Raw genomic sequence first — 13882 nt, 5'->3', positions numbered from 1 at the left:
TTGCAAATACTGTAGATTCAGGTTTTGCGTCCTCACCGTTTTCTCAAATGAGTCAAGACACATTTTCCGCTTGTCAAAATGTGAATGTTGCCGGTGCAAATTCACTGCCGAAAAGCACTGAGGAACATGTTTCAGACACCAGTGCATTGTTATTACAGTTAATGCAACAAATGGGACAAAAGCTACAAAAGTTAGACACAACGCTTGAACAAAATCAGAAACAAATGGGACAAAATCTTCTAAAGTTAGACACAATGGAACAAAATCAGAGACAAACACAGCAAAAGTTAGACACAGTGGAACAAAATCTTAAAAAGTTAGACTCATTGGAACAAACTCTTGAACAAACACGTGAAGATTTAACTACTGAGTTACATAACATTGAATCGAAATGTCAAAAAGTCTGTAATGACGTAAGAACTCAAATTTGTGAGCATTTTCAACCTATTTTTTCGCTGCATGAAAATGCATTACGGAATCACGAAGCAGCCATAAAAGAACTGCAAACTATTGTTCATGAAAATCATGAGACCTTGCAAGCTAAATTTGACTCAGTTGCATCTACCGATTCGGTTACGCAACTTGCAAAAACTCAGGAAAACTTAAAGGACACAGTAGATACTCTGAAACTTGGTTCAGAAAAACACACTGAGGAAATAAGTACACTATCGGATAAAGTAGCCGAACTTTCAGATCAGTTCACTAACTTATCTACAAAGGTAGATGATGATCTGAATGACACAACACCTGTAGCCTTCACTGACACAGAAGAGTATGAACAAATTAGGAAATTCAAACAAAATCAGAATCAAATTAATACGCAACACCAAAGAGAAATCCGGGAAGTACAAGATCAGCTGACACAGGTAATACAAGAATTATGTATTTCAGAGGATACTCGCGCTCCAACACGGGAAGCGGTACTTAGAAATACGGAAAAGACGCAAAATAATAACACAGGGCATTTCGGAAGTTATCAAAGAAACTGGCAATGTGCACCGAATTTCGAGATGGAACGGCCGACACGACCTAACGATGACCGATATGCGACTCGCCGACATGATGATTCTGACTATAAGCTGTTCATTACTACACGTAAATTCAAAACATTTAAGAATTCAGGCAACGACATTCATCCACAAGCATGGCTCCATCAATTCTCTCATTGTTTTCCTCCCAACTGGTCACTGGAGCACAGATTAGAATTTATGTGTGGCTACTTGGAGAATGAACCAGCTGTGAGAATGCGATCGGTCATTCACGATTGTCACAGTGAAGGAGAATTTTACCATGCCTTCCTCTCAGCATATTGGTCTCAAGCTTCACAAGACCGTGTAAAACATGGTATCATAATGACGAAACATTTCGAACAATCTGAATTTTCCAGTCTTGTCAAATATTTTGAAGACGTGTTGCACAAGACAAACCCATGCAGCCCCTCAGAACTCATCCGCATTTGCTTAATCAAACTGCCTGAACATTTACGACATATTATTTTGGCAGGACGTTGCAAAGACGACATTGAAGCTTTTCAGGGACTCCTACAAGAATTAGAAATTGACACAGACAGTCGCCGGATGCGAAAACAGGAAAACAATCGCTACAGGTCACATACGTCACAATTCCGTGACGACAGAAACAATAAATGGACACGACAAGGCTATTCTCACAACACAAATCGTGACCAAAACAGACACCACCCTTATGACAACCGTTGGCAGAATAATAGTTACAGAGAAAGATCGCATTTCCGTAGTAATGACTATCACAGAGACAATCAGAGAAACAAACAATATGGGAACCAAAACAAGTATTATCAAGGAAGGCAGAATAACTTCAGACGCAACAGTTCGGCGCAGAGTTACGATTCAGGGAGAAATTCTCCACCACATGACCGACAAACAAGAAACTATGTAAACTACCGACAAAACGACAGACGTGAATTTCATCAGAACTGGCGGGATTCTAACAGAGCTGGGCCCTCTCGGCAAGGCGAATTTGTAGAAGTTAGGTCTCCTAATCCCAATAACAACGCGCGCCAACAAAGAGACAGACAATGACTCGCGCCGCAGGCACCCACGTGCGCCGGCTGGCTCAGAGAAAAATAACATAGACGCTAACCTTGAGAAAAATTCCAGTATTCTTTGCCGACGTATACCACATGATAATTGCGTTGAAATTGAAACTCTGCGTACTAGGAAGAGTAAAGGTTTACACCACATTTCACATGTAAAACCGTTTATTGAAAGATAATCTGCTTTTTAACTTTGTCTTTGCCATATAACTTTTCACTTTACATTGCTAGTAAGCGTTGTCAGACTTAGAATCTGTTAACATACAACAATGTTTGAAGTTAAATATCCAATCAAGAACCAAGAGAACTTATTTAAACAGAAATGACGAATGCATTGTTATAGTGAACAGACGACACAGTGTTGTATTTGTACATTCTTGCTTGTTAGTTGCACGATTACGGAACGACTATCAGGCTTACATACTTAGAACATATACTGGTACTGCTAATGAGATTTTAATGCAACATTTTGGTTTACTTGAAAATACATTCTGGGTTTAAAGTACTTTCTGTGAGATACCAGATGACACAGTGTTAGTTTAGGTGACAACTACACGGTTTTATCACGACGCTACTAATGAGTGACAATTTACAATGTTGCTTTTGCGGTGTATCTGTTTTATATCTGCACAGTTTTCTGTTTTATTCTGGAAAGATAAACATGTTTTAGTAGTAACTTTTGTGGTATAGCAACAATGAGACAGCCTTTTTCGTGGCACAACAATACGTTACTGTACAGTACTTTCTTCATCACAACAATAAGCGTAATAACTACGATATCTATACGCAAAGCATTTCACTTTTGTTTATCATGAGGTAAGTACATTGACTTCTGCAGAACTTAGCTTTCGGAGGACGATAACTACGACACTTCCACAGAATTATCTTACAGCAAGACGCACATTTAGTGCTACAGGACACGCATTTGAGAGATTAATTTTGTACTTAAGCCATTTATTTTTAAAGATTTTTGAATTACAAAGAAGGTTTTCCGTGATACATTTCATTCCATTGCAATAATCTATAACACCTGAGGGTGTAATTACATTAATCCTCAGGGGGGTACGCGCTTACTTTGTGTACCATGTGTGTGGCAACCACAAGGAGCCCTAGCTAATATGGTATTTGCTTACACAACTTTACACATCGGTACCATATTTCTCTAACACATAATTACACAACTATCTGATCATTTAACTGAGAGAGAAAAACTTTTTTTTACTACATCAGTGACAGATGTTTACGTAATTATACCGTTGGATAACTTCACACTTATGAAATTGTATTTTGTCTGTACTTAGTGAACTGTTCATATTTTTTTGGAATCATTGTGATACTATGAGAGCTTTGAATGATATATTTAGTATGGGATCATGATTTTTAAAGTACGTTTGAGGCAGATGACACTTTTGACATGAGCAGAGAATTTTTTTAGGTTTTGAAATTATTGCAGAAAGCTACGACGTTTTTGAGATTTGACTGAGGTGTTATGATATTTTTACGACGACGATGTGTATTATGCTGTTGAGGTATGTTTATGATCAATAAGCTGATGCAATTATGATGAAATATTGAAGTGTCGTCGCAAGATTGACATGTCGACGAATGTATATATGTGTAATAAGGTAAGGAGTAATGAGTAGTGGGACTTTGACTTGTGAAAAAGGATGTTGGAAACCAAGAATCGTACTTTAAGAGTTATGAAATGTGTTTATATGCGTGAATTTATCACAATGCTGGCGAAAATTTTTTGAACACTGTTATATTTACAGTATTTTTTTTCTACACATTTGTTACGCAAATTTTCGACCTGTGAAATGTTTATATGAGACTGTCACTGTAGCGGAAACTGCTGTCGTAAATATGTCGGTAAGAAAGGTAAGTGACCGTGACGTAATGCTTTGCGAGCGTCCAGGTGTGCCAGTTGCCTGGAGGAAAAGCCATTATTGCGAGCCCTTTTCAGCGGCACAGGTAGAAAAAAAAAAAATAGAAAAAGACGCCGTTAACCTCGCTTCTGACATTCCTTTGTAGAAAGCATCGCAAAAACGACACGGTCAAACTTGAAAACATATGATTACACTGGATGCCTAATGAAATGACGAGAAATATTTTTATGTCTATACACGTGATTATGACTACTGTCTCTCTAGTTGAGAGATTTTTCTACTAACTTATGAAATGCCCCATGGCTATTGAACGATGTTCTTATGCTTTGCTGTGTACATAGTTGCTTATTTCATTTGATATCTAGTTTCTAGCTGCACTGCTGCATTGGTTCAAATAAAATTTTATAAATGTACTAATATAAATATTTTCTGTCTACAGATCGAGAATATAATAATTTTTTTCAAAAAAATGAGGGAGCACAAAGCGACATTTACCTTCACAGGAACTGCATTCATAATTTTCTTTTCAAGTACTTGGTAATTTCTTTTGTAGAATAAATTGTGATGCATCACTCTAGTGTTAAGATGTGACATAGGTATTAGACATGGCCATTTTTAGTGTAATATTTTTTTCTGCTTGAGCTATGTCATGTTTTGATATAAGTTATTACATTTGCTGCTGCTAGCTTTGCCAATCTGTATTTTTTTGTCATTGCTGCTTGTGTTAATTGTTTTGTGCTGCTGCATTGCCTCGTCCCTTAGTTTAGCATCTGAGCTCAGTAGATTTAAGTTAGCTTAAGATGGGGTAGGCTATATGAGAGAACGAGATGTGATGAATTGGAAGAAATGCATTGAGAAGCTATAAGAAAATGGTTTGGCCAAAAAAAAGGTATTTTGAAAGAGGATATGGGCAGAAAAGTAGGGTTTAGGGACAACAGGTTTACGTAGGATTTTCTTGGAAATAAATAATGAGGTAAGAAATATGTGAACATATAAATACAGAAAGCATGCTTTGATAGGATTTTTTTGGTGGAAACAAATTTTGAAACAAGACGAAAGATCTATGGAATGAAGTTTTAGGTTGGACTGCAGTACCAAATGTTACACTGAAAACAAACCCTGCCCTTTCCTCTTGTGTTATTCTGCTATGTGTTTGTGTACTCTTGTATGTTTGTGTTTTTCCTGTCTTTATGTGTTTAGCGGATATGAGTTACATTGTAAAATTTTTGTGATACTATGTTATTTACTTTGTAAAGATGTTAGACATTATTAATTCTGTTCTGTTTAATGCTCATGTGTGAAGTTGATGTTTCAAAAGTTATTGTGATCTTTTTTGTATGTACTCATGTCATAATTCCACTGATGTATATGTTTATTTCTATTCTGTTGTAAAGCCGGTACTACAAATGTTATCTGTATTGTTATGTTTTTAATGATGTATTTTGTACCTTTGTTATTGTATTCTTATGTTATAAAATTGTAATTGTCACCAGTTCATGATATTATTAACTTGTTAGTTACATTTCACTGCACACGTTTCTGTTGGTCATAGTATATGGACAATATGCGAGAAGCTGGGACTGTTAGTGTTTGCACGTGTGTTACTAATTCAGCAAGGGACTGGATAACAGCATTGCTGGTTCTAAGGACAATTCCAAAAACTTTGTGAGTGCATGAGTGGTGGTTCATGGACATGCTATATTATCCGCAAGACTCTTCAGTGGTGGTTGTGCACCTGCACAGTCACAACAGATGGCTGCTGGCCATTTCTACAAGGACTACAGTGGGTCTACACCTTCGCTGACTCACCAGTACCATTATTTCTACAAGGACTGCAGTGGGTCTGCACCTCTGGTGGCCCACCAATACCGTAATCTCTACCAGGACTACAGTGGGTCTGCTCTGTGATGACCTACCTACCAATACTCTTCAAAATTTCGACTGACTCTGCTGTGGGTTTGCTCTGTTGTGGCCCATTACCTGTATGCATGTCAAGAGTCAGCACTGTCTTTCCGTTGGAAGGACAACACTACTTCTTCAAGACTGCATGGAAATCCACTACTTCTGTGTGCATTTTCTTTTACTGCTCAGACTTTGAGAAAAACTCTGCATTTTTACTGTGATGAACAATCAGGACTGTCTTTATGGACTGTGAGAAAATTTAGTTTTGACCAACATTGTATCAATAAGTGTGTGCATTTGATTTCTTTGTTATTGTAATTATGAAAAATTTTTTTCAAATCTGTATTGGCCACTGCCCAGTCCAATTTGTAAAATTTTTTGTGGGGAGCATGGGGGCTATGTAAGTAGGCTGTTTAGGTTTTTTTTATTGGTAACGCCATCTCTGTATGAAAATGAAATCACTGGCTGTGCTGTGTGCAGTCTGTGGCTAGTTTGCATTGTTGTCTGCCATTGTAGTGTTGGGCAGCGGTAGCTGGATGTGAACAGCGCGTAGCGTTAGCAGTTGGAGGTGAGCCGCCAGCAGTGGTGGATGTGGGGAGAGAGATGGCGGAGTTTTGAAATTTGTCATGAACTGCTATATTTATATATGATGATATCAAGGTAAATACATTGTTCGTTCTCTATTAATATCTTTCATTTGCTAACTATCCCTATCAGTAGTTAGTGCCTTCAGTAGTTTGAATCTTTTATTTAGCTGGCAGAAGTGGCGCTCGCTGTATTGCAGTAACTTGAGTAGCGAAGATTTTTGTGAGGTAAGTGATTTGTGAAAGGTATAGTTTACTGTTAGTCAGGGCCCATTCTTTTGTAGGGAATTTTGAAAGTCAGATTGCGTTGCGCTAAAAATATTGTGTGTCAGTTTAAGCACAGTCTCGTGTAGAATTGTTCAAAGGGGAAGTTTCATAGTTTCCCTTTACAAAAAAAAGAAAAAAAAACAATGTACATATAAAGTGAAATTTTACGTGCGCATTCGATAGAGCTTCACAGATTAGTCTAACCTGATATTCGTTTCATCGACATATCTTAAGAGAAACCGTAAAACTCGAAGAACAAGCAGTACTGCAGCAGTGACTGCACTGCCGTGGCCCGTGCTGGCTGCTGACGCCAAGCACGCAGTTCTACCGAGTTTGAAACACCGAAAATGCATATAAAAGACCTTTTGCACCATCCAAAATTGTTCGCCGTTTAATATCCGTTGATAATTTGTAATATACTGTTATTCCTAAATCTGTAAGCTACAGTGTAGAAACTATATTTAATACGTGATGGATGTAATAGTGTATTTATTTGTGAATGTGTATAATTTATTGTACGAGTATAACGTAAATATTGTATGTTGCTGGGTAATCACCAAGAGAACATTGGTTAAATATATCGACAGGAAGTACGAAGTGGCACTAGCTGTGGCGTTATGTATCATTGTATGCGGAGAGTCTTTGTTGTGCTGCGAACAGAGAGGAGACATAACAGCTTGTCTTGAAAGAGTGTGGAAGTATTTGTCGGGCGCTCCCGTAGTGTGTAGCTACCATCGTGGCAGTGCAAGTGCTGCTACTTTGATAACCCGCGAGTATTGAGAGCACGTTAGGAGTGGATGGTGGAGGAAGCTGCGGTTCTAACAATGGCCTATCCCACAATTATTCGTGGCTCTGGAGGCGACTCGTGATTCTCGTCGTACGCACAGCTGTTAAGCGACAAAATATAATTAGATGTATATCAACATCACCTGTCGGCAGCTAAGGGTTTCTCTTTAATTACTATTTAATACTAATAAGATTCTGACGCACCCTGACAAACATCCCTGGTGTGGTACTCACGTTGCCAGGTCCTTCGTTTCTTCTTTCCAACGAATCAGTCTCCCGCATTCGTCGATCGACAGAAATAAACACTCGTCGTGACAGACGATGCCTGTTACGAAATCGCTCCCTGTACAGCATTCCGCAGAGAGAGAGGTTGCAACGTATTTCCCCATACACAAGGGGCATGTCAGTGAGTTCTGTGAAACTGAACCAGCATTGCTCCATCGTATTGTACTGCACGTCTCTGAATAGCACTGAGTAATGAATGTGTCTGTCGTTGGTTCATACCGCGTTCTATCACGGTACAAAGTAAATACGACACAACAGAGGCACCTTATGGACAAGTAAAGTGAAAAAAAAATCTGCAACATGACTTCCCAGTAATTCGTCTCGTCCTTCTTGTTTCCTTGGAGGGAATGAAGAATGTGCATGTAAATAAACAGCACAGTACGTGCAAAGTTGTACACATGTTAGTTGCAAATAAGCTGGAAAACAATAATACTAGTCAAAGCGGTAGACAAGTTTATTTCCATACCACCTTAAGCTGGTTTCTCCAACCCCAGGTTCCCTACCGCAGATTGTTCAGGGGAGCATTCTATATGTCCTGTTACATTTTTGCGCGCTCTTACGGGAACAACCTGTATATATTGCATATATTCACTCGCAACGAGAACTACTGTATAAGAATAGAACAGTGGATGTAGTGTAACAAGATGCTCTGTGGACAACTATGTGTGACGACGACAAGAAGTTCAATACCTTGCCACTGGTAGTACGCTGCACAACCAGTTTGGGCGCAACGGTATCGTCCGAGTATAAATGGAACCGCTAGACCTAAAGCGGGATGCCTTTCTTTCTGGGCCATCTCCGGTACCTACCCATGGAGGTCATATATGATGAGGAACTACTCCGTGGACTCCGTTACTGAAGCCTAAGGAGATGGATACCATCGCCGCACTAAAAGAGAGTTTCGACTGGAATGAGGAGAGTAGGTGTGGAGGGACAGTCTTGGCCCTGTACCTTCCCCAACGTGTCGCATCACTGTGAAGTGTAACAGTGCAGCAACAGGCTATGGATCCAAGGGACAGAGATGTTCGTCTAACGTGGATGAGATCTGAAACTAAGGATCAGATCACTAAAAGTACAAATATCTGCACGTCTTTTCACGAGTGTGGGAGGCAGGGTCCCATCAAGATAGCAATTTCATGTTACAATATTTCTTGATAGTATATGCTACAGATTTATTACACATATAACAAAGATAAAACATTTAATTACGTTACGTAACGTAAGTTTAGCTTCTATGGCAATATGACAATTTTTTGCTATCATAGTAACATATCTCCATGAGACACAGAGCTGTAGCTTATTAACTATTAAGGTAACATAGCAAGAATGCAACAATGGACATTGTGGACAACGATGTGTGCCACTATAAGCATGCTACACTCCCAGCTTGGACAACAACGTTGCGGCTCAACTGTAAATAGAGCTGCTAGATCTAGAGGAAAATGTGTTTATTTCTGTGCTATCTCAGGCACCGATCCGTGATGGTCCTGGAGACATGCAGAAGGATCATTTCAGGAACTCTGTCACCGAAGCGTAAGCGATGGATACCATCGTCCCAGGTGGAGAGTTTCGACAGAAATAAGGAGAAGAACTGTGGAAGGAGAATCTTGGCCCTGTACATTCCCAACCGACCACCTCATATTGGAATACAACAGTGCAACAATGGACGCTCGATCCAAGAGTTAGATATGTGGTTCGTGTCACTTAGTTACTTTCTGGAACTAAGGAACAGATGGGTAAAAGTACAGAAATCTGCACATGTTAGGGAAGTATTACAATGATGTAAACGTGTATAACAGAGGATAAACCATTTAATTATATTACGTAACATATATAGAACTTATATTGTAATTAGTGCTAACATCGTAATATATTCCTATAAGGCACAGAGTCGTCACTTACTGACATATAACATAACTTAACTACATGGTATCCTCACGTCGTTGCTTGGCAACATCAATTTATTTATGATAGAGACTGAATCCAAAGGGTCATGGTGGCTATAAGGGGGCGTTAGAGATAAATGTGTCTTCTGGTTCAAGTAAAGTAATTGGACGTACGTAGAACATATGAAGAAGGGCAGTGTAAATTCTCTAGACGATGCCTCTTTGCTTCGTCAAACATTGTATCACTGAGAAATCGTTTATGACAGACACTCGAAACAGTATACAATATATTTTTTCAAGAAAGTCCAGCAACCGTTGTTCAAGTCGAAGTACACCTATTTCTTCAGATCCTGCGCATGGAGAAATAACGCTACTAACAACTCACCCAGATGCACCTGTGTATTCATTATTTCCACGTACCGACCGTAAACTGAACTGGAAAAATCCTAAAATACTTCGCACCAATACATAGTCGCAAAGTATAGAATTAGATTAAAACTATCCCCGTTCTTTGTAATGTATCCTTATTTGTACGAAATCAGACTGCGTGTATGTTAGTTTTAATTGAATAAAGATTTACTTGATTGTATACACAATTGGTGACATAACCGAAGTTGCTTGACAGATAAAAAGTCAGAGCAAAGAAAATGCGGTTGAATATACCGGGACGAATGCTTTATTTATTTTGACTGACAGGATTTAAATAAATTTAAACGCTTGTGAATATCAGCCTACCACTGCTGTGAGCGGAAACGTCACTCTTAACTGGAGGCATAAGGCAGGTTTTCAGTATTGTACTCGGCTCCACAAGTCATTCATTTCGTCACACTCGGATCCCCTCTGCTTTCACCAAAGTCCAATTCGTTTACCACTGTGGCTCCTCGTTCGCGTTTAAAAAAAAATAGAAAAATGAAGCAGTGAGATTTTTTTTAATACCATGCCCCGAAATGTAATCAGTTTCATCCAGAGAGAGCACGTACGCTTAATATTACGCCAGAATATTTCCACTGAATGTCATTAGGACAGGAATAAAAAAAGAGTGTTTATATGGATTGCGCTTTGTCTAGAGACTGTTGTTGGCCAATTCGGCGAGTTATTTCTGACGTAATTTAACGAAAACAATCTCTTTTATTCCGACGAGAGTGAGCCGAGGCGAACTTTGAAGCGGTCAGTGAAGTCGGCTAAGCAAGGGGGAGCGTGAAATGATGGCAGACTGGTGTTTGTTTATTTAACTATTTATTTGCTCCGGCGCTAAGCGGGTACTGGAAGCGGTTCGGCCTGATCAACCGCTCGGCGGGCGAAATTCCGGAATATCTCGCCACTGCGCGAACAATGGCCTGTGCTGATCCCCCTCGGATTATTGCGGGCCCGAAATATTGACAAAGGCGACATTATACCGCTTCATTTAGAATTTGCATAGCCTATTATTCACATATTTGTATTGAATTTCTGTGGATACTTTTCGTCTAAGCGGCTGTCTCTGGATCGCCACGGCAGCATTTGCTTTGCAAGTTCTCGACGCAATACCGTTTTCTTTTGACTGGTATACGTCAGTCGGTGCATTAATTCTATCAGATGGATAAAACACCCGTTATCTCTTTCTCCTTTTTTCAACCCACCTATTCCCCATATCAGCTCAGAAAATACATGAAGTATCAGTCGATCACAAAAACTATCTAGCGACAGCATCAACTAAAACAATCGACAACAGTGTGACCTACTAAAACGAAAGATGGGTAAAACATGGGGATCGTGTTCTTCGAACTTCTTACAGGACGTAGTAAACTAATTTCTTCAACCACCTACTCACTACTTTCGTGGCGCACGGGATAGCGACGTGGTCTAGGGCACCCTGCCACGGTTCACGCGGCTGCCACCGTCGGAGATTCGAGTCCTCCCTCGGGCATGGGTGTGTGTGTTGTCCCTAGTGTAAGTTAGTTTAAATTAGATCAAGCAGTGTGTAAGCTTAGAGACCGATGTGCTCAACTGTTTTGTCCCATAGGAACTTACCACAAATTTCCAACTACTTTTGTAAACATCCAAAGCAGTAGTAGCTCACACAAAAATAATTGTTATCAGAGAACTTGTTTCCGCCGAACTAGTTCGGATCCCCTCATTTACTGGATTTTACCCCTCGCTATAGTTTCTTGTTGCCAAGTACTACATTTAGTTATTCCCTCTATTCGTATCATATTTTCTAGGGAGATGATATATGATTACGTGCAGTCAGTTGTAAATGAGGTAAGTAGTATACTTCGATTCATTGGTAGAATACTCAGAAGACGCCGTCAGTAGACAAAGGAGATTGATTACAAACCCTCGTATAACACACCTTAGTATTGTTGACTTGAATGGCTCCCATACCAAATAAACATAACAAAAGTGTTGCATCACCCCGATATGTCGTGTACGTCTGTTGCCATTGTGGCTGTTTCTGTACCGACCTCAAGATCAAGACTGATTTCGTTTACAAACATACTCAAAGTTACCATGAGCGCTGCCTACGGGTAGAACGCCGCTCCTGAGTGGATCGCAGCATTTCTGCTGAAAGGAAACCACCAGTACGGACGCGTTAGAGACGGAAACCAGTAGGAACATATTAGAGACGTCTATGCAACAGTGAACATACATCATGCCAGGAAATACTTTAGCGAGCGATGATCGGGTCCGCATCATCACGTCATGCGCAGAATCCGTGACGACTAGGGAAGTGGCTTGAGGTGTGCACTGGAGTCTAAATGATGTGGTGCGGACGTATAGTTGACAGATCGTCCACGTTCGACAGGTGTATGGGCTGATCGATCTCTAAGACTTTTGATTCAAAGGAACCGTGAACTGTGTGCTACAGGACTGGAATCGGCGTTCGAAGAGGCTACAGGGCGTTATGCATCGCATTAAACTCCTAGGGGATGGTTTCGTGATGCGAATCTCTATTCCCAAAGGCCGTGGCGAACACGACGTCTTACAGAACACCATAAACTAAGTTACAAATGGGCAAGAAATCAAGCAGAATCGACGCTACAGGATTATCGGCGAGTGTTGCTCACGGACGAAACTCGACTCTGATAATCGCAGACAATGTGTTTGGAGACAAGCCTGTAGTTTCGAACGCCTCCGACATACCGTGAGACACCCGTGCTCAAAGTGGCCGTGGAGTGATGTTTTCGAGTGGCATCACGCGAGGTTTCGTACACCTGTCCATTTTTTTATTTTTTTTAGAGAAGTCTCCTTGTTCTATGGCATAGGAACGAGATTCTGCAACCTATAGAATCAACATCTCGATGGATTATAGCTAGCGTGCTCATCGCATTCAAGTCGGCATCGGAGCAGGGGGAGTTGTTCAGGAGAGCTGCGAAACCCACCTTCACATGGGAAACAGACGAGTATCACTTTGCACAGTTGTCAGTTTTTTGGGTTTAGCGATACGGACACACAGCAGATTGATATATGACATGCCTTATAGCTAATTTTTGTTTTCCCTGTCATGAAGTTCGAAAAAAGAGGTGGTAACTTTTGTTGATGTGTGTAGATCACGGAGTATTAAAAGTATACAACAGATGGAAACACTTACGGTTACAACTTTGCCTAAGGACAGTCGTAGGGCCAAATGCTTTCTTGTACTTAACATAAATATATCTCCAGAAATATTACAGCTAAAACAGTAAAACTTTCGACTATTATGTACAACATAATGTTTGATATTCTGCCCAATTTTTGTTATAAAATGCGCATCGATGTACATTTTATAAAGATTTCAATTTTGAATTACCACTGTTTCTGTAATCTATTGTTTCTCGTAAACTAAGCAAGTAGTGCCAGCCTCTGTGGCCGAGCGGTTCTAGGAGCTTAAGTCCGGAACCACGCTGTTGCTACTGTCGCAGATTCAAATTCTACCCCGGGCATGGATGTGTGTGATGTCCTTAGTTTACTTAGGCTTAAGAAGTTCCAAGTCCAGGAGACTGATGACCTCAGATGTTACGTCCCATAGTGCTTAGAGCCATTTGAACCATTTAATCAAGCAGTAAAACTGGAATTTCACAGTTTATATCTGTATAAGAGGCTAATAAAAGGTGAGGAACAGATTTTGTTTCTCATAGTTGCCTTGAAATTAATTTCTCGGGTCTGCTGAGAGAAAAGATAACGGAAAAGTGCTGCACAAGATTACTCAGTTAACAACACTTAAGAACTACGCCAAATTTTAGGATGTTATCT

Source organism: Schistocerca americana, chromosome 2, assembly GCF_021461395.2.
Source record: "Schistocerca americana isolate TAMUIC-IGC-003095 chromosome 2, iqSchAmer2.1, whole genome shotgun sequence".
Lineage (NCBI taxonomy): Eukaryota > Metazoa > Arthropoda > Insecta > Orthoptera > Acrididae > Schistocerca > Schistocerca americana.
This window is presented reverse-complemented; position numbering follows the sequence as displayed.